This window comes from Somniosus microcephalus, chromosome 27 (assembly GCF_052327205.1).
Source record: "Somniosus microcephalus isolate GS21.2 chromosome 27, FLI_Smic_1.0, whole genome shotgun sequence".
NCBI classification, from domain to species: domain Eukaryota; kingdom Metazoa; phylum Chordata; class Chondrichthyes; order Squaliformes; family Somniosidae; genus Somniosus; species Somniosus microcephalus.
This window is the reverse complement of record NC_141013.1, coordinates 44,176,675-44,199,219: the sequence shown is the minus strand read 5'-3', so window position 1 is coordinate 44,199,219 and position 22,545 is coordinate 44,176,675. Positions and strand designations below refer to the sequence as shown.

Below are 22,545 nucleotides of genomic sequence, written 5' to 3'. Positions count from 1 at the left end.
ACACAAAGCTCCGCTACAAGCACCGATAAGGATAACATCTCATGTTTGTTATTTCCAGCATGTTTTAACATAGAAAAGGGTCCCACGGTATTTCAGAAGCACAAGACAAAAAATAGACGTTGAGCCAGAGAAGGAGATATCAAGAGGGGTGACCAAGAGCTTGGTCAAAGAGATGGGATTTAAGAAGCGTCTTAAGGGGGGGGGCAAAGAGAGAGAGAGGTGTGGAGGGCTTTAGGAAGGGAATTCGAGAGCACGGGGCCCTAGATGGCTGAAGGCATGTCCGCTAATTGTGGAGTGAAGGGGGTATGATACACAAGCGGCCAGAATCGGAGGATTGGGAGTTGGAGGAAGAGTGGGTTGCCGTGCTGGAGGAGGTTACAGAAGAAGGGAGAGGCACGTCTCAGTCCAGTTACTACTGACCATAGTCCTACAGCACAAGGCTGCCCCTAACTTGGCTGCAATTGGAAATCTCCCTCGGACAGGCCTTAGAATGTTTAGGTGTGGGAGCTGCCACATTGGGGCAGGAGGGGCTGGCTCTCGAGACTGCAGCAGGTCGGTGGGAGCTTCACTCTGCGTCTGGGAGTGCCTGATGCTGACACTGCCAGACCAACTGGAAAGCGTTCCATTCCTAGCACGGAGGTCCCTCACCTTGATGAGCACGGAAAATGCACAAGGGAGAAAAAGGTCGAGCCAGAGGATGAGCAATATTTGCAGAGTAAGGGGTATAAAGGACGTATTTCTCATTTTGCCCCTCAGGGCAGCCCAGTTTATGTTAAGGACCCGTAAACAAGTGTTAGGCCTCTCAGTAACATGTGCAAGGGGCCTAATCCTGTTTTAGGCAGCCGTTCCAGACACCTGAAAAGTGGCCCGATCCAATTTTGGGTCTGACGTTTTTCAGGGGTCTTTGAGGCAGAGGACATTGCGCTCCAAAATTGGCCATTTTTGCACTCGTTTTATGCCTGTAAAATGGTGACGAGAACCAACCTCTACCCTGTTATATCTGCAGCAGGTACGCGAGACTGGCCTATCCGTTCAATTCAAACACTAGCCTCCTGTGGGTTTGTTTTGAATATATCTGTTTTGATACCTCAGAGATGTAAGAGATACATAGAATTACATTACATAGGATTGCATAGGATATACAGCACAGAAACAGGCCATTCGGCCCAACCAGTTTATGCCAGCATTTATGCTCCACTCCAGCCTCCTCCCGTCTTTCCTCATCTAACTCTATCAGCGTAACCCTCTACTCCCTTCTCCCTCATATGCTTATCCAGCCTCCCCTTAAATGCATAAGAACATAAAAAATAGGTGCAGGAGTAGGCCCCTCGAGCCTGCTCCGCCATTCAATAAGATCATGGCTGATCTGATCCTAACCTCAAATCTACTATCACTCTACAACCCACCCGAACCCATGTGATCTCCCGGGAGAGGCGAAAAACCAGATAAAAAACCCAATGGCCAATTTGGGAGAAAAAATCTGGGAAATTCCTCTCCGACCCATCTAGGCGATCGAAACTCGTCCAGGAGATCACTCTGTCCCTATATTTTCTACAGTATTTACCTTCTGTAAAGGCGATCTCCACCCCAGCCAGGAACAGCAATAAAACCATCTCCTGAAATCTCACACAGAATTAGAACACAAGAAGTAGGAGCAGAACCAGGCTACACGGCCCCTGGGCCTGCTCCACTACCCACAGGGCCACGACCATTCCGAACCTAGACTCATGTCCAATTTCCTGCCCGCTCCCCGTAACCCTTAATTCTCTTTACTTCTAGGAAGCTATCTATTTCTGTTTTAAATTTATTTAATGATGTAGCTTCCACAGCTTTTTGGGGCAGCAAATTCCACAAACCTACCACCCTCTGAGTGAAGAAGTTTCTCCTCATCTCAGTTTTGAAGGAGCAGCCCCTTATTCTAAGATTATGCCCCCTAGTTCTAGTTTCACCCATCATTGGGAACATTCTCACCGCACCCACCCGATCCAACCCCTTCACAATCTTATATGTTTCAATAAGATCGCCTCTCATTCTTCTGAACTCCAATGAGTAGAGTCCCAATCTACTCAACCTCTCTTCATATGTCCACCCCCTCATCCCCGGGATTAACCGAGTGAACCTTCTTTGTACTGACTCGAGCACAAGTATGTCTTTTCTTAAGTATGGACACCAAAACTGTATGCAGTATTCCAGGTGCGGTCTCACCATCTTTACTATTCGCTTCAACCACTCCCTGTGGTAGCGAGTTCCACATTCTCACCACTCTCTGGGTAAAGACGTTTCTTCTGAGTTCCCGATTGGATTTCTTGGTGACTATCTTATATTGGTGGTCTCTAGTTATGCTCTTCCCCACATAGGGGCAGCACGGTGGCATAGTGGTTAGCACTGTTGCCTCACAGCGCCAGGGACCCGGGTTCAAATCCGGCCTCGGGTGACTGTCTGTGTGGAGTTTGCACATTCTCCCCGTGTTTGCGTGGGTTTCCTCCGGGTGCTCCGGTTTCCTCCCACAGTCCAAAGATGTGCGGGTTAGGTTGATTGGCCATGATAAAAAATTGGCCCTTAGTGTTAGGGGGGATTAAATACGTGGGGTTACGGGGATAGGGCTTGGGTGGGATGGCTGTCGGTGTAGGGACTGGGTGCTAGGGTTTGGATGATCAGCTCGTTGAATGGCGGAGCAGGGCCGAATGGCTCCTGCTCCTATCTTCTATGTCTATGTACATTTACATTTACATTGTCCCATCCAAATTTGGAAAATGCTGCTCAGCCTATCTTGTTCAATTGAGTTGTCTGTTTGAGAGATAGAGACAAGCCAGAACCAATCCATGGTAGGTCACCACCAGATTGCCACATAACATTAGTATTGAGAGACCGTGAGCCAGGTCAAGTTCAACTTGAAGATTAGCACAATATGTTTGGTTGTTTTTTTCCCATCTATCAAGGAAGGATAGTTGAGCTGTTGTTCACAATGTGGTGCATGTCTCCATTTGCTGGTTAATAATTTTCTTTGGTAGTTCATAGCCTCAGCCACAGTCTAGTGGAGTGTGTAATAAAACCAGTAAACCAAATATAAATGAGGGTTTGCTGTTTGATCCCTGGGCATGCTAGGCATTGGACAGGTCGTGGCACGTTCGGGGTCGTAGGGAATGAGAGCTCACCTACAGGAGTGAGCCGAGAGGCTGAACCCAAGAAAAATGTCTCGAGGAAAACACCCAAAAAGGCAACAATTCTGGTAATGAGGATCCGCAGCCACTGAATGCAAAAGCCCCGAGTTCCCGATCGTAAAGCAGCAAATTGCTCAGCCACTGACCCAGCATCCAGTTCCAGTAATTATTTATTGACAAGGTATCAGGAACAAAATTGTGCCCATTTATAATACTGCTTCATTCCAACTTCAACTATTGTTTTTCTATTAAGTGTTTCACACTCTGTAAACCTATCCTAATTAGCTTTTTCTGTTTTTCAGTTTGTGTGATATAAATCTTCCATGTCTAATGTTTTTCTGACTATAAGGCAATAATCGAAAAACTGCTTCAGTCATTCATCTTCCTTTAGCTGACTCGCTGCTGAAATTACTGAGCTCCTTTAACTAGCGATGATAAATAGAAATACACTTAATACATAACTGGAGTTAGTATGGGTCAGTTCATTTAATCAATAAAGAGGAACTGTATAACTTTCATTTCTTTTGGTCTTTAGACTTTTAAAGCTGCAGTTACATCGCACTACCAGTCGGGGGCCAGCAACTGGAGACTGCGAATCACAGCCGGCTGGACCGGAACTAGACTGCAGGCTGAGAACTGCGCTCTGTCAGCAAGGAGAAAGCTCTGAACACAAGAGCTTACACATGCGTGCATGCGCAGAACTCCGCTGCCTCGGTGACTGTGTTTCTATGGTAGGAGAGCGTGGGAGAGTGTTCACTTTCCTCTAACGTTAATGTTTATAAAGTGACAGGAAATTCCAAGGAGAGCCCGAGTACATTGCGAACCTGGCTTCACACCACATGTGGCTGAAGCCCAGAGTGCCAAGTACACCAGATGTGAGACTGCCTCTCTGTGGGAGAGGGCCATCATCACTTGGTTTTAGTGCATCCTGGAGTCTGATCAGGACCTGAATCGGAGTTATACTGCCACCACCGTCGCCACATGGAGGCAATGTGGCTTGGGGTGGACAAGATGGTGGCCACTTGGCACCCTTTCCCTGTGAGGCTCCTGGAGTGAAACCCTGACCCACTGCCCTACCAGATCCAGATCCAACATCCCACCATCTTCTCCGAGTGGTCACACTTACAATCCAGGCTCCGTTACCCTCCCAGTCGGAATTCTTGCCAGGCCCTTTCTTTCTGAAAGTGGAAGTGTTTGAATCGCTGTTTCTTCGCGCAGACTGTGGGCGAGCAGATTCCATCTCCAACACAGGGACAGGGCTCTGCCACAAACAGGAGGATCTCCTGCAGAATCCCGCCTAAAACCTCCCTTCATTGAGAGCTGACTTTGCAGGAACAGATTTACACACAAGATGAAGGAGGCCAGGTCCAGAGGCAATACCTCCAGTGAATCTGCGATGCTGTGCTGGCCAGCTCTCTCCCCAGCTCCACTGTTGCTCGCCCCGCCCCACTTCACCTGCCAACTAACCAGAAACCCTGCAGCAAAAAGCAGGCCCTGAACCATAACCTCCGAGCAACTGGTCTCTACCCCAGAACTCTTCAGACTCGCTTCCCCCACGAAGCCCACCAACTGTTCTCGCGACCCTCTCCCCTTCCCACCCCTCTTGACCGAGCCGCCTTGGTCAAAAGTAAAGGCCCAGGTCAATGGGAACCAATGAAACTGCTCAAAATACTTCTTTAAATTCCTTTAGGCTGCCATTTTTTTTGTAAGTCATCTCACGGAACAGTAACAGAAATAAGATATCTTACAGATAGAGAAAAAAAATTAAAATTACCCTACTTAAAAATGCAAATGTGTAGGGTGCACCAAGATCAATGTGCATGTCACTGTGATGGACTATAACTTTCAGAATGCACCAAGTCAAGCAGAGATTTTGCTTCTTCTCCATCTTTGCATGCACAATGCAAGCAGAGGCCCCACACACGTGCACTCTCCTTTGTAGGAGATATTCACTAACTCATCAGGAGCAAACAACTCATACCAGGGAGAGTCGGACTGGGAGAGGACCAGCCAACATCTTGGACATATTGGAGCTGGAGCAGAAAGCTCTTGAAGTAAGTGACACTGCAAGAGCTGTGTGTATCGAGGATTAATGAGGCTGGGGTTTATCTGAACAGAGTCTCTGACTATTACTTGCACCCCTTCATGAAGCACAGAAAAGCATACAGCCAGTCAGCTTGACAACATCAAGCTGCATGGTGGTGCCCATCATTTCCAACTGACCAGCCTCAGCCATCCTAACCATTGTCCCTTTTCACTTTCCTCCAGGTCCTTCTCAATAGCCACAACCACCTCGAAGAAGAAACGTTGGAGGAGGACAATCTCTGAGTAGACACCGTCACATGCTCCATTGCTCCCAACCACCAGCACAAAGCTTGGCATTCCGAGTGGGTTAGAGGGGTCTACACGTGGTGATGCAGGCTGCACTACTGAGCAGGAGCAGGTATTGGTGGCAGGGACAGCTCAGTGGAGGGAAGACGTCCTCTCCTAGCTCTGTTGAGAAAGACAGAGATGAGGACTTCAGAGGCCCAGCTATGAAAAGAAAACTGCATGCCTCTCACAGTTACACCAGGTATTGGCAGGCTTACCAAGGGGTTTCAGCACTGTGGCTGAACGTGTGCTGGAGTCCGTTTCCGGCCCCGAGTGGTCATCTCCCAGGGCATCAGCACTCTGCAGTCTACCTTGGACATTGCGGCCACACTCACACAACAGGAGTCAATGTTCACAGTCATTGGAGGAAGCTCAAATGGCTGCCATTCAGGCTGTGGGCTCAAGCTTGGAGAGACTAGTGCCTACCTTGGAAGAGGCTGGTGGAGTAAATGGGTGGAGTCACTCCTCTGCCGCGGTCACTCCTCTGCCGCGGTCACTCCTCTGCCGCGGTCACCCCTCTGCCGCGGTCACCCCTCTGCCGCGGTCACCCCTCTGCCGCGGTCACCCCTCTGCCGCGGTCACTCCTCTGCCGCGGTCACTCCTCTGCCGCGGTCACCCCTCTGCCGCGGTCACCCCTCTGCCGCGGTCACCCCTCTGCCGCGGTCACCCCTCTGCCGCGGTCACCCCTCTGCCGCGGTCACTCCTCTGCTGCAGTCTGCTCTCACACAGATCAGTGGAAGTGCTGAGCCCCAGCCCCATGGGAGTTGCACATGTTGCCCTCTCTCACCATGTCAGCACATCTGCTCCCTTGCTACCCCTTAAACCAGTAGCCACTAAATAATACTAAGCCGGCTGGGCCAAACTGTCCCGGCAGCAGAGGAGCTACAGACAGCGGGTGATGTCCCCGGTAACAGCAGGGAGGAGCAGAAGGCTAAGTTAAGAGTAGTGGTGACTTTGATGGCCACTGGCAAAGGATGGTCTCCTGGACCAAAAGGCTGCAGCGATCAGCAACAGCCTGGCCAGCGAAGTGAAGCCTCTCAGAAACATAGAAAAATAGGAGCAGGGGTAGGTCATTCGGCCCTTCGAGCCTGCTCCGCCATTCAATATGATCATGGCTGATCCTCTATCTCAATACCATATTCCCGCTCTCTCCATACCCCTTGATGCCTTTTGTGTCTAGAAATCTATCTATCTCCTTCTTAAATATATTCAGTGACTTGGCCTCCACAGCCTTCTGTGGTGGAGAATTCCACAGGTTCACCTCCCTCTGAGTGAAGAAATTTCTCTTCATCTCAGTCCTAAATGTCCTCCCCCGTATCCTGAGACTGTGACCCCTCGTTCTAGACCCCCAGCCAGGGGAAACATCCTCCCTGCATCCAGTCCGTCTAGCCCTGTCAGAATTTTACACATTTCAATGAGATCCCCTCTCATTCTTCTAAACTCTAGTGAATACAGGCCTAGTCGACCCAATCTCTCCTCATACGACAGTCCTGCCATCCCAGGAATCAGTCTGGTGAACCTTCACTGCACCCCTTCTATGGCAAGTATATCCTTTCTTAGATAAGGATATCCTTTCCTACACGGCTTCTCAGGAATAGCCAAGAATCTGACTCTTGGTCTATAGAGCTTGTGGGCTGGGTGTGGCCTTGGACAGGCTACTCCCCTCACCTGCTGTCTAACAGATCCAACTGCTGCGCGTCCTGGTCATTGAAGCTACTTCCTCCGACAGTCCCTCAATCCAAAGCAAAGATCCAAAAATGGCTCCCAGATTAGGTTGTGTGAGCTTGTTCAGGGCGAGTAAGGCAAAACATAAAATCAGAATCAAGCAATTTCCAAGCTCAGAAATCCCTTGGAAATCCACCAAGCACAACAGAACACAGGTCCCTCTGTGCCGGCAGCAGAATGCCCCTTGAAATAGTGCTTCAGTCATGTCAGTCAGTCTGCAAAGACAATCCCGCGAGGTTTCAGTCAGTGGGTTGGCCGCGAGGCAGAATTTCTGACACCACCCCGCCACCGCCCCATATCAAAGGACCCTGACTTGCCTTCATTAATAATGCAACTGCCTGTTTCTGGTGGGAGTGTTTCCCCCTCCCCCATACTCAGCTCCCCGTCGGCGGGAACAGGGCGGCAAGTCGATTTCCGCCAGTTTAACGGCCCACAGTTCCCAGCAGACGGGTTGGGTTGAAATGGTCCCCGGGTGTTTTCTTTAACCACAGTAGAGTGGCTAAACAACCAGAGTTACTGAAAGAAATCCTTATTTGTAATGGGGGAGCAGACCTTCACTCGTCAGCTGTTCAGGGTGTGGCTTTTTATAGTGAAGGCCAAGATATCAGAGCTCAATCTGTGTTCTCGTGTTTCTGGCCAGAAGCCACACTCTAAAGTGGGTGGGTCAGAGATAGGATCTTAGAAATAACCTGACAAAACTCCAGCTTAATCTTTTCTATCTTGCCTTTTTTCCAAATACCTCCAACAACAGGACTTCTATATTTAAGCAGAACCTGGTGGTAACATTTAGTTGCTGTTTTCTTGAATAGTGCAATAGTGTCGTGGTTAAGGTCCTGCATTTCAAACCCAGAGTCCAGGAGGACAAAGCCCACCATGACAAATTGCTAAATCAAGTTCAATAAATCTGGTACAGGAAACTTTTGTTTAACCGGAGGTTAAATGTCCGGAAAGCTCTATCTACCGGCAAAATTCAGGAGCCGTTTCCTATAAGTTTTTTTACTTCTCGTTGCTTTTTTTTTCCAGTCAGGCTCTGCAAGGTCTAGCTGAAGCTGTTGCTTAGCTACAGAGACGCTTTTAAGCTGCGGCCGACTGTTTTGAAGCTGTTGCTAAGCAACAGGGTTTGTTGATTCACACGGAGCTCAAAAGCTCCGTATGTTTTAACATTAGCGCTGGTTTCTACGGCAGTTTTGATGGTACGGCACCAGCTCGGTCCCGTCAGTGCCGGATAGCAGAAAGTTTCCTGTAATTGAGTATTTTACAGCAATCCACAGCCAGATTGTTGTACAAAAATAACTTGTTCCCCAATGTCTTAGAATCATAGAATGGTTACAGCCCAGAAGGAGGCAATTCAGCCCATCGAGCCCATGCCAGCTCACTGTAAGAGCACTTCAGCTAGTCCCACTCCCCCGCCCTTTCCCCGTAGCCCTGCAAATTCTTTTCCTTTCAGGTACTTATCCAACTCCCCTTTGAAAGCCACAACTGAGTCTGCCTCCACCACCCTTTCAAGCAGTGCATTCCAGGTCCTAACCACTCGCTGAGTAAAAAAATTTTTCATGTCGCCTTTGGTTCTTCTGCCAATCACCTTAAATCTGTGTCCTTTGGTTCTCGACCCTTCCACCAATGGGAACAGTTTCTCTATCAACTCTGTCTAGACGCCCTCATGATTTTGAACACATCTATCAAATCTCCTCTCAACCGTTTCTGCTCTAAGGAGAACAATCCCAGCTTCTCCAGTCTATCCACATAACATCCCTGGAACCATTCTTGTAGATCTTTTCTGCACCCTCTCTAAGGCCTTCACATCCTTCCTGAAGTGCGGTGCCCAAAATTGGACACGATACTCCAGTTGAGGTCGAACCAGTGTTTTATACAGGTTCATCATAACTTCCTTGCTTTTGTACTCTATGCCTTTATTTATGAAGCCCAGGATCCTGTAAGCTTTTTTAACCACTTTCTCAACCTGTCCTGCCACCTTCGACGATTTGTCCACATATACCCCCAGGTCTCTCTGTTCTTGCACCCCCTTTAGAATTGTACCCTTTAGTTTATATTGCCTCTCCTCGTTCTTCCTACCAAAATGTATCACTTTGCGCTTTTCTGCGTTAAATTTCATCTGCCACGTGTCCGCCCATTCCACCAGCCTGTCTATGTCTTCTTGAAGTCGATCACTATCCTCCCCACTGTTCACTATATTTCCAAGTTTTGTGTCATCTGCAAATTTTGAAATTGTGCCCTGTACACCCACGCCATGACAGGAGCCGACGACTGCTGGTCAGACCACCGTCTAATCCGCTCTGTCATCTCCATCAATGTAGCCCCAAAACAGCGGCGGCAACAGAAACAATGCTGCAGGAAAATCAGCGCTGGAGCAAAATCAGCGCTGGAGCACTCAAAGACCCTGCTAAAAAGGCACAATTCAGCCTGTGCCTCACAAACATCCTGACGACTCCCAGTGATGCAGAGACACAGAGTGTCCACAGCGCCTGGTCTGCACTCAAGGCCTCCATAATCAGCACCTGTGAAGAGAAGCTCGGTCACTCGACCAGGAAACACCAAGACTGGTTCGACGAGAATGACCAGGAGATCCAGGAGCTAATAAGCCGCAAGCGCAAGGCATTCCTGATCTGGAAACTGCAACAGAATTCGAGAGCAAGAAAGCAGCTCTACAGACGCCTGATGGCCGAGGACCAACAAAAAACTCGCGACCTAAAGAACAGATGGTGGGTGGAGAAAGCGCAGGAGATCCAGCAGCTACCCGACAACCATGACGTGCGTGGATTCTTTAGCGCAGTCAAGACCATCAACGGCCCAAGCACCCAAGGCCCTACCCCACTGGGGGCCAAGAACAGAGAGGTACTCATCAAGGACAGAGAGGCAGTCAGTGCCCACTGGAAGGAGCACTTCAAAGATCTCCTTAACTGAGGCTCTGTCTTTGACGCGGGTGTCCTCAACTCCATCCCGCAGCATGCTACCCGCCACCATCTCAGTACAACCCCAGCCCAGCATGAGGTTGAAAAGGCCATCCGACAACTGAACAACAACAAGGCCTCAGCAGCAGATGGAATCCCCGCTGAGACACTAAAGCATGGCGGAGAAGCACTACTGGCACGAATTCATGAACTAATTTCTCTTATCTGGAAGGAGGAGAGCATGCCAGGGGATCTCAGAGACGCCGTAATTGTGACCATCTTCAAGAAAGGTGACAAGTCCGATTGCGATAATTAGAGGAGTTTCCCTGCTGTCTGCCACAGGGAAAGTCATCGCAAGAATCCTCCTCAATCGCCTTCTCCCAGTGGCCGAAGAGCTCCTCCCAGAGTCGCAATGTGGATGCCGTCCACTTAGGGGTACAATGGACATGATCTTCACCGCACATCAATTACAAGAGAAATGCAGGGAACAGCACCAACCACTGTACATGGCCTTCTTTGATCTCACAAAGGCCTTCGACACTGTCAACCGTGAGGGATTATGGAGTGTCCTCCTCAAATTCAGCTGCCCTCAAAAGTTTGTCACCATCCTCCGCCTGCTTCACGACGACATGCAAGCCATGATCCTGACCAACGGTTCCACCACAGACCAAATTCACGTACGAACCGGGGTCAAGCAAGGCTGTGTCATCGCACCAACGCTCTTCTCGATCTTCCTTGCTGCAATGCTCCATCTCACTCTCAGTAAGCTCCCCGCTGGACTGGAGCTAATTTACAGAACAAACGGGAAACTGTTCAACCTCCATCGCCTCCAGTCCAGATCCAAGGTCGTCCCATCCTCCGTCATCGAATTACAGTATGCAGACGATGTTTGCATCTGCGCTCACTCGGAGGTCGATCTCCAAACCATCGTCAACACCTTCACCGAAGCGTATGAGAGCATGGGCCTTACACTAAACATCCGTAAGACAAAGGTCCTCTACCAACCTGCCCCCGCCACACAGTACTGCCCCCCCGATTATCAAAATCCACAACAAGGCCTTGGACAACGTGGACCACTTTCCATACCTCGGGAGCCTACTGTCAACAAGGGCAGACGTCGATGACGAAGTCCAACACCACCTTCAGTGTGCCAGTGCAGCCTTCGGTCGCCTGAGGAAGAGAGTGTTTGAAGACCAGGACCTCAAACCCGGCACTAAGCTCATGGTCTACAGGGCAGCAGTGATACCCGCCCTGCTCTATGCCTCAGAGACATGGACCATGTACAGCAGGCACCTCAAAGCACTGGAGGTACCGCCAATGCTGCCTCCGCAAGATCCTGCAAATCCATTGGCAGGATAGGTGCACCAACGTCAGTGTTCTCGCTCAGGCCAACATCCCCAGCATCGAAGCTCTGACCACGCTCGATCAGTTCCGATGGATGGGTCACATTGTCCGCATACCCGATACGAGACTCCCAAAACAAGCACTCTACTCGGAGCTCCGGCACGGCAAGAGAGCCCCAGGTCGGCAGAGGAAATGCTTCAAGGACACCCTCAAAGCCTCCTTGGAAAAGTGTAACATCCCCACCGACACCTGGGAATCCCTGACCCAAGACCGCACAAAGTGGAGGAGAAGCATCCGGGAAGGCGCTGAACACCTCGAGTCTCTTCGCTGGGAGCAAGCGGAAGCCAAGCGCAAGCAGCGCACGTCAACCCAAGCACTCCACACACCCGCCCCTTCGAACACCGTCTGCCCCACCTGTGACAGAGACTGTAGGTCCCGCATTGGACTCATCAGTCACCTGAGAACTCATTTTTAATGTGGAAGCAAGTCATCCTCGATTCAGAGGGACTGCCTTAGAAGATACTTCCAAGTTTTCTGTCATCTGCAAATTTTGAAATTGTGCCCTGTACACCCAAGTCTACGTCATTAATATATATCAAGAAAAACAGTGGTCCTAGTACCGACCCCTGGGGAACACCACTGTAAACCTTCCTCCAGTCCGAAAAACAACCGTTCAGCACTACCCTCTGTTTCCTGTCACTTAGCCAATTCTGTATCCATGCTGCCACTGTCCCTTTTATTCCATGGGCTTCAACTTTGCTGGTAAGCCTATTATGTGGCACTTTATCAAACGCCTTTTGGAAGTCCATGCACACCACATCAACCACATTAACCCTCTCTGTTAGCCCATCAAAAAATTCGATTAAGTTAGTTAAACACGTTCTTCCTTTAACAAATCTGTGCTGGCTTCCCTTAATTAATCCACACTTGTCCAAGTGACTGTTAATTTTGTCCCAGATAGATTCTGTCCTTGACCCCTCCAGGACATCCTCTCTCTCCAGCACTGTAACATTCTTCTTAACCAATACTGCCACCCCACCTCCTTTTTTTCCTTCCCTATCCTTGAGGGAAGGGAACCTGCCACCTCTACCAATGCACCCCTAATATTCTTTGGGTGCGTGACCCCTTTATGGGGCTGCATAGTCCATTCAGTTTTGCGTATGTGCGAAGCTTAACAGTGAAACAGCCACATGGTCACACAGCTTAGAGGGACATTGACCTGTATCCTGTCTGAGACAACATGGCTGTGGTTAACTCTTGGTGCCTTCTGAAATGGCCGAACAAGTCACGCACCAATGGGCAATAAATGTTGCAACCCAGTTTGTTTATATGTATATAATCATTATGAGAGTAAGTTTTAAGTTTACAGCACAGAAGGAGGTCATTCAGCCCATTGTGGGCTCAGAAGCTCAAATGGGACGCCGAGGTTACGGACAGTCTGGTCCAGCCCGAGTCAGTGACCAGGGAGAGGGATGGAATCGCTGGCTAGTGAACAGAGTTTATGGCAGGAGCTAAAGACAATGGCATCGGTCTTCCCAATGTTTGAATGGAGGAAATGTTTGCTCATCCAGTATTGGATGTCGGACAAGCAGCTTGACACTGATTTTGACACTCTCATTTCCTCGAACTACCCAAATCAAGCTAAAGCACATCACTTGCATATGATGGAAGTGAAACATGGGTCACTTGATACTCTCCCTCCCCAAAAAACTAGTTTGCTAAATACTTTTTTGTGAAGACAATGTTCCTTTGATAAAACATAATGTTTTGCCTCATTTAAATTCCAAAGCATGGTGTACATGGTCGCCATGGAAACACATTGGTGTGCTGAAAGACGTGCAGTGCCATAGACAGCACCGGGGAACACACCAGGGAACATCGTGTTAGTAATTGCCCCAAAGCTCGAGCGCCTCGCCCCACAGCGCGAGCGGCTCACATCTCAATACAGTTTTTAATCCTTGTCTATTATTGGCTGCAGCACCTAATTAATCTCTCCACAGAATCCATCAGCATATTCCATGTACAACAGAGTATTCAACCAGATGAATATCAGAAAATTGGAGCTGTTCTAAGGTTTATCCATTCACACACACAAAAGACCATTTTAACTTCAAGTTTATGCTTGCATTCTACGAGCTTATCAATCATATTTCGCCGTGGCCAGCTATGGAAGCGAGGACTGTGAAATCTCTCCTGCTTGTCTTATCAATGTTGATACAAGCACTAGTCTTGCTCTAAAATAAGATCTGCATTTCTGACATTAAACTGTAGCCATCTTTTGTCACATAAAACATCCCGGATTCTAGAATGTGAGCAAGTGTGTGAGAGCAAGTGTGAAGGGGTGCGCGAGAGAGTGAAGGGGTGCGAGAGAGTGAAGGGGTGCGGGAGAGTGAAGGGGTGCGCGAGAGAGTGAAGGGGTGCGAGAGAGTGAAGGGGTGCGGGAGAGTGAAGGGGTGCGGGAGAGTGAAGGGGTGCGGGAGAGTGAAGGGGTGCGCGAGAGAGTGAAGGGGTGCGCGAGAGAGTGAAGGGGTGCGCGAGAGAGTGAAGGGGTGCGCGAGAGAGTGAAGGGGTGCGCGAGAGAGTGAAGGGGTGCGCGAGAGAGTGAAGGGGTGCGCGAGAGAGTGAAGGGGTGCGCGAGAGAGTGAAGGGGTGCGCGAGAGAGTGAAGGGGTGCGCGAGAGAGTGAAGGGGTGCGCGAGAGAGTGAAGGGGTGCGCGAGAGAGTGAAGGGGTGCGCGAGAGAGTGAAGGAGTGCGAGAGAGAGTGAAGGAGTGTGAGAGAGTGAAGGAGTGAACTAATCATCCGGAGACGCGAGTTCAAAATCCCACCACGGCAGCTGGGAATTTAAATTCAATTAAATAAATCTGCAATAAAAAGCTAGTATCAATAATGGTGACCATGAAACTATTGTATTGTCATAAAAACCCATCTGGTTTACTAATGTCCTTTAGGGAAGGAAATCTGCCGTCCTTACCTGGTCTGGCCGATATGTGACTCCAGACCCACAGCAATGTGGTTGACTCCTAACTGCCCTCTGAAATGGCCTAGCAAGTCACTCAGTTGTAACTAACCGCTACGAAACACAATAATAAGAATGAAACCGGACGGACCACCCGGCATCGACCTCGGCACCGGCTACGGACACGACAACGGCACACCCAGCCCAATTAACCCTGCAAAGTACCCCTCACATCTGGGGACTTGTGCCAAAATTGGGAGAGCTGTCCCACAGACTAATCAAGCAACAGCCTGACATAGTCATACTCACAGAATCATACCTTTCAGCCAATGTCCCAAACTCCTCCATCACCATCTCTGGGTATGTCCTGCCCCACCGGCAGGACAGACCCACCAGAGGTCGCGGCACAATGCTGAAGAGTCAGGAGGGAGTGGCCCTGGGATTCCGCAACATTGACTCCGGACCCCATGAAGTCTCAGGTCAAGCCTGGGCAAGGAAACCTCCTGCTGATTATCACCTACCCCCCTCCCTCAGCTGATGAATCAGTATTCCTCCATGCTGAACACCACTTGGAAGAAGCACTGGGCGTAGCAAAAACACAGAATGTGGGGACTTCAATGTCAATCACCAAGAGTGGCTCAGAAGCCCCACTACTGGCCGAGTCCTGAAGGACATAACTGCCAGTCTGGGCCTGCGGCAGGTGGTAAGAGAACCAACACAAGGGAAAAACCTACTTGACCTCGTCCCAACCAATCTACCTGTCGCAGATGCATCTGTCCAAACAGCATTGGCAGCAGTGACCACCGCACAGTCCTTGTGGAGACGAAGTCCTACCTTCAAACTGAGGACACCCTCCATCGTGTTGTGTGGCACTACCACCGTGCTAAATGGGACAGATTCAGAACAGATCTAACAGCTCAAAACTGGGCATCCATGAGGCGCTGTGGGCCATCAGCAGCAGCTGAATTGTATTCCACCACAATCTGCCCGGCATATCCCTCACTCTACCATTATCAAGCTAGGTGACCTACACTCCCTCATTGGACCAGGGTTGAAGAGCATACCAGGAGCAGCATCAAGCGTACCTAAAAATGGGGTGCCAACCTGGTGAAGCTGCACCACAGGACTACATGCATGCTAAACAGCGGAAGCAGCATGCTATAGACAGAGCTAAGCGATCCCACAATCAAGAAACGGCTGAGCTCACTGGATACAACAAAGGCTGTAGGCCCCGACAACATCCTGGCTGTCGTGCTGAAGACTTGTGCTCCAGAACTAGCCACGCCTCTAGCCAAGCTGTTCCGGTACAGGCATAACACTGGCATCTACCCGACAATGTGGAAAACTGCCCAGGTATGTCCTGTCCACAAAAAGCAGGACAAATCCAATCTGGCCAATCAGTCTACTCTGAATTATCAGCAAAGTGATGGAAAGTGTCATCGACAGTGCTATCAAGCGACATTTAATTACCAATAACCTGCTCACCAATGCTCAGTTTGGATTCCGCCAGGACCCCTCGGCTCTAGACCACATTGCACCCTTGGTCCAAACATGGACAAAAGAGCTGAATTTCAGGTGAGGGAAGAGTGACTGCCCTTGACATTAAGGCAGCCTTTGACAGAGTGTGGCATCAAGGAGTCCTAGTAAAACTGAAGTCAATGGGAATCAGGGGGAAAATGCTCCACTGGCTGGAGTCATACCTAGCACAAAGGAAGATGGTGTGGTTGTTGGAGGTCAATCATCTCAGCCCCAGGACATTGCTGCAGGAGTTCCTCAGGGCAGTGTCCTAGGACCAACCATTTTCAGCTGTTTCATCATTGAGCTTCCCTCCATCATAAGGTTAGAAGTGGGGGTGTTCGCTGATGACTGCACAGTGTTCAGTGCCATTCGCAACTCCTCAAATAATGAAGCAGTCCATGCCTGCATGCAACAAGAACTGGACGACATTCAGGCTTGGGCTGATAAGTGGCAAGTAACATTCACACCACAGAAGTGCCAGGCAATGACTATCTCCAACAAGCGAGAGTCTAACCATCATCCCCTGACATTCAACGGCATTACCATCACCAAATCCCTCACCATCAACATCCTGGGGGTCACCATTGACCAGAAACTGAACTGGACCAGCCACATAAATACTGTGGCAACAAGAGCAGGTCAGAGGCTAGGTATTCTGCGGCGAGTGTCTCACCTCCTGACTCCCCAAAGCCTTTCCACCATCTACAAGGCACAAATCAGGAGTGTGATGGAATACTCTCCACTTGCCTGGATGAGTGCAGCTCCAACAACACTCAAGAAGCTCGACACCATCCAGGACAAAGCAGCCCGCTTGATTGACACCTCATCCACCACCTTAAATATTCACTCCCTCCACCATCGGCGTACAGTGTCTGCAGTGTGTACCAGCTACAAGATGCACTGCAGCAACTTGCCAAGGTTTCTTCAGCACCACCTCCCAAACCTTGGCCTCTACCACCTAGAGGGAGAAGGGCAGCAGGTGCATGGGAACACCACCACCTCCAAGTTCCCCTCCAAGTCACACACCTGACTTGGAAGCATATCGTCGATCCTTCATCGTCGCTGGGCCAAAATCCTGGAACTCCCTCCCTAACAGCACTGTGGGAGTACCTTCACCACACGGACTGCAGCGGTTCAAGGCAGCTCACCACCACCTTCTCAAGGGCAATTAGGGATGGGCAATAAATACTGGCCCTGCCAGCGACACCCACATCCCAGGAACAAATAAAAAACAGAGATGTGTGTACATTTGGTAGGCGCCAGAGGGTCACAAGATACAAATGGCCATCCCCAATTCTTCACATGATGAGCTCCTTCCGTTGCCATGACCATCAGAAAAGATGAAATGCTTATGAAGACGTCCCCAGAGATAAAGAGTGTGCAATCAGAGGGTGAGCCAGCTTTCACCAGTTGCCTCATGGTAGAGAGCTGTTCCTGAGGTGTCAATTGTGGCTAGTGGGTAGCACTCTCTCAGAGTCAGAAGGTTGTGGGTTCAAGTCCCACTCCAGAGCCTGGAGCACAAAATCCAGGCGGACTCCAGTGCAGTGCTGAGGGAGTGTTGCATTGTTGGAGGTGCCGTCTTTTGGATGAGACATTAAACCGAGTCCCCATCTCTGGTGGGCATAATAGATCCCACGGCATGGTTCAAAGAGCAGGGGAGTTCTCCCCAGTGTTTTGGCTAATATTTATCCTTCAGCCAACATCACTAAAGCAGATTATCAGTTCATTATCACATTGCTGTGTGTGGGAGCTTGCTGTGCACACATAGTCTGCCATGTTTCCTACATTACAACAGTGACTACACTTCAAAAGTACTTCATTGGCTGTAAATTTCCTGAGGCCGTGAAAGGCTCTATGTAAATCAAAGTTCGTTCTTTTTTTCTTTCAATCCCAAACGGTGCCTGGGAAAGAAGGGCAGAAACTGCGGTAGAAAAGAGAACAAAAAGAATCTAAACGAAGATCAAAGAATCGTAGCAGCCTGCCACCATCCTGAATACCAGCGAGCAGCACTTCAGAACTTGCCAGGTGGAGAGTATTACCAGCTGTTGTCACCATACATACTCCAGAAAGTCTAGCTCACACTAAGACGCAACAAGAACATTGGGAAACTTTCTCCAATCACTCGTAATAAGCCTATTTTATTTTAATTAAAAACTGGTGATTCAGTATCTCCTGCCCCACAGTGCAGTGCAAACACTCCCTCTCACAGTTTTTACAGATGTCACATCACAGCTGAAGGTCTCTGGCCGATATTCTGCCTGTGATCTCTCGGTTTTTGCTGTGTTGGGTGCATTCCTTTTCCTGCACTGGCCAGGATTCAACACATCCTCATTTTAAGAATGCTTGTCTAAGTTTTTATTGCACCATTGATCAACTTCCGAACAAAAGGGCAGTGTCTGCCCCATATATTTTGGCTCTGGGAGCTGTCTTTAATTAAATATATCCCTGACTGCCACAGGCCAGGGGAGTTTCCATTTGCGACAAGCTTATTTTCCATTTAAACCAGGTGCCATGCAGAAGTTAATCGGTGCTGTTAAAATCAGCAGAACAATGCATCCTAATTCAACAGATCACACAGCAAATCAGAAGTATTCACAGCCATCTGTGAAAGAGTGGCACCCAGGTAATGATGGCACATCACAAATGCACAAAAGATTGCTCCTACTTCACTGTAATCTCTACCTTGATTACCTGGTGATTCAAGGTCAAAAGCAAACCACAAACATTTATATTCAAGCAAAGGAGCCATCTCCTAAATTCATTAGAATGTGACTTTCAAACAGTAGGCCAGTGCGCACTGGCGACTGGACAGTGCCTTCTTCTTAGGCAGTCCCTCGGAACCGAGGATGACTTGCTTCCACATTAAAAATGAGTTCTCAAGTGACTGATGAGTCCAATGCGGGACCTACAGTCTCCGTCACAGGTGGGGCAGAGGTGGTTGAAGGGGCGGGTGGGTGGCGTTCTTGGGTTGACGTGCGCTCCTTCCGCTGTTTGCGCTTGGCTTCCGCTCGCTCCCGGCGAAGAGACTCGAGGTGTTCGGCGCCTTCCCGGATGCTTCTCCTCCACTTTGTGCGGTCTTGGGCCAGGGATTCCCAGGTGTCGGTGGGGATGTTACACTTTTTCAAGGAGGCTTTGAGGGTGTCCTTGGAGAGTTTCCTCTGCCCACCTGGGGCTCTCTTGCCGTGCCGGAGCTCTGAGTAGAGCGCTTGTTTTGGGAGTCTCGTGTCGGGCATGCGGACAAATGTGATCCGTCCATTGGAGCTGATCGAGCGTGGTCAAAGCTTGGATGCTGGGCATGTTGGCCTGAGCAAGAACACTGACGTTGGTGCGCCTATCCTGCCAGTGGATTTGCAGGATCTTGTACCACCAACGCTGCCTCCGCAAGATCCTGCAAATCCATTGGACAGTGCAGTGGGATGGACACTGGCCTTTGCACCTGGTTTAAATACAGCTCAGGCTGATGCACATGACAATCGGCCAAATTCCTTAAAGCTGATGAACAGATTGAGAAATGGCGGACACCTCAAAGCATCAATGTTCAAGTGAAGAACAGCCCTGAACCGAGACCCATGACCAAGGCCACGGCTTCAAGGTGATTGAATAAGCTCAATTCCATTTATTTCAATGGTTTTCAGGCTCTTGATTCGTGTTTGGGCATCACATCCCACTATTCAGGTTGTTTACCTTGTGAAAACTGAAACCCAATTGACTCCCATATGGCACACAGATAGACAACGCGAGTGTCGTGGGACATGAAATTGTCATGTTGTAAATTGCAGCTAGCGCCAGTACTCTTTCAGTTGTATTAAAGAGGGAAAAACCGTAATGCAAACCTGTAATTCCTGTAGTGACTGAGTTAGAAATGATGTATTGAGGGTGTGAGCTCTTTAGGGGCATCTGGGCTCATGCTCCCCAGGATATTTTAACTAACAAAGGAGGACACAAATAACCTCCCAGAGATGTCGGGGAACATAGGGACTAATGGGAGGGAGGAACTGAAAGAAATCAGTATTTGTAGGGAAATGGTTTTGGGGAAGTTGACGGGATTGAAGGCCGATAAATCCCCAGGGCCTGATAATCTACAGCCTAGGGTACTTAAGGAAGTGGCCCTGGAGATAGTAGATGCATTGCTGGTCATCTTCCAGAACTCGATAGACTCTCGAACAGTACCCATGGATTGAAGGGTAGCTAATGTTACCCCACTATTCAAAAAAGGTGGTAGAGAAAAAGCGGGGAATTATAGACCGGTAAGCCTGACATCGGTAGTGGGGAAAATGCTAGAGTCTATTATAAAAGATGTAATAGCAGAGCACTTGGAAAACAGTGACAGGATCGGACAAAGTCAACATGGATTTACAACAGGTAAATCGTGCTTGACTAATCTACTGGAATTTTTTGAGGATGTAACTGGTAAAATAGATAAGGGAGAACCAGTGGATGTGGTGTATTTGGAATTTCAGAAGGCTTTCGATAAGGTCCCGCATAAGAGATTAGTGTGCAAAATTAAGGCACATGGGATTAGGGGCAAGGTATTGACTTGGATAGAGAACTGGTTGGCAGATAGAAAGCAAAGAGTTGGAATAAACGGGTCGTTTTCAGAGTGGCAGGCAGTGACTAGTGGGGTACCGCAAGGATCGGTCCTAGGACCCCAGCTGTTCACAATATATATTAATGATCTGGACGAGGGAATTGGATGTAGCATCTCCAAATTTGCAGACGACACAAAGCTGGGTGGGAGGGTATGCTGTGAGGAGGATGTCGTGAAACTCCAGTACGATTTGGACAGGCTGGGTGATTGGGCAGAAACATGGCAAATGCACTATAATGTGGATAAATGTGAGGTTATCCACTTTGGTGGCAAAAACAGGAAGGCAGATTATTATTTGAATGGCAATAGATTGGGAGAAGGGGAAGTGCAAAGAGACCTGGGTGTTCTTGTGCACCAGTCGCTGAAGGTAAGCATGCAGGTGCAGGTGCAGCAGGCGGTTAAGAAGGCAAATGGTATTTTGGCCTTCGCAGCAAGAGGGTTTGAGTACAGGAACAAGGATGTCTTGCTGCAGTTGTACAGGACCTTGGTGAGACTGTGTGCAGTTTTGGTCGCCTTATCTGTGGAAGGATGTTCTTGCCATGGAAGGAGTGCAGCAAAGATTCACCAGACTGATACCTGGGATGGCAGGAATGACGTATGAGGAGAGATTGTGTCGATTGGGCTTATACTCACTGGAGTTTAGAAGATTGAGAGGGATCTCATCGAAACCTGTCAGGCCTGGACAGACTAGATGCAGGAAGAATGTTCCCGATGGCGGGGGAGTCCAGAACCAGGGGTCACAGTCTAAGGATAAGGGGTAAGCCATTTAGGACTGAGATGAGGAGGAATTTCTTCACCCAGAGAGTGGTGAACCTGTGGAATTCTCTGCCACAGAGGGCGGTGGAGGCCAGTTCATTAAATATATTCAAGAAGGAGTTGGATATATTTCTTAAGGCTAAAGGGATCAAGGGATATGGGGAGAAGGCAGGGACATGGTACTGAATTTGGATGATCAGCCATGATCTCATTGAATGGCGGAGCAGGCTCAAGGGGCCAAATGGCCTACTCCTGCTCCTATCTTCTATGTTTCTAACGTTTTAACCAATGTTATGCTGCATTCTCCAACATTTTGAAGGGCGCTGTGATTAAAGAGGGACACCCAGAGACACCAAGAAGGAGACCACCCAGAGAGAGCTCGGCAACACCGAGAGACCCAGAGAGAGCTCGGTGACACCGAGAGACCCAGAGAGAGCTCGGCGACACCGAGAGACCCAGAGAGAGCTCGGCAACACAGAGGCGCAGAGAGAGCTCGGCAACACAGAGACCACCTGGAGAGAGCTCGGCGACACCGAGACCACCCAGAGAGAGCTCGGCGACACCGAGACCACCCAGAGAGAGCTCGGCGACACCGAGACCACCTGGAGAGAGCTCGGCGACACCGAGGAGATCCAGAAAGAGCTCAGCGACACCGAGACCGCCCAGAGAGAGCTCGGCGACACTGAGAGACCGCGGAGAGAGCTCGGCGACACCGAGAGACCCAGAGAGAGCTCGGCAACACCGAGAGGCCGCGGAGAGAGCTCAGTGACACCGAGAGACCCAGAGAGAGCTCGGCAACACCGAGAGACCGCGGAGAGAGCTCGGCGACACCAAGAGACTCAGAGAGAGCTCGGCGACACCAAGAGACTCAGAGAGAGCTCGGCGACACCGAGAGGCTCAGAGAGAGCTCGGCGACACCAAGAGACTCAGAGAGAGCTCGGCGACACCAAGAGACCGCGGAGAGAGCTCGGCGACACCGAGAGACCCAGAGAGAGCTCGGCGACACCGAGAGACCGCGGAGAGAGCTCGGCAACACCGAGGAGAAGAGGCGGATTAACAACCTTCCAAAGCCAAGCACCTTGAGAAAATAGCAATCTAAGCTACCTTAATAACTGGCACCCAAGAAGCAGTCTGGTGTGACTGGACCTCGTCATCCCGTGGAATGATTTCCAATGAGATTTTTTTGAAGTTGACTCGCATCAGCAACTGAGTTATGG

General features: G+C 49.6%; 1 protein-coding gene across 1 annotated transcript in view; it reads right to left on the bottom strand.

Annotated features, from left to right (window-relative positions):
- The window catches only part of adamts17 (ADAM metallopeptidase with thrombospondin type 1 motif, 17), an 821,255-nt gene that overhangs the window by 689,759 nt on the left and 108,951 nt on the right, over positions 1–22,545 (bottom strand). The window lies entirely within an intron of this gene.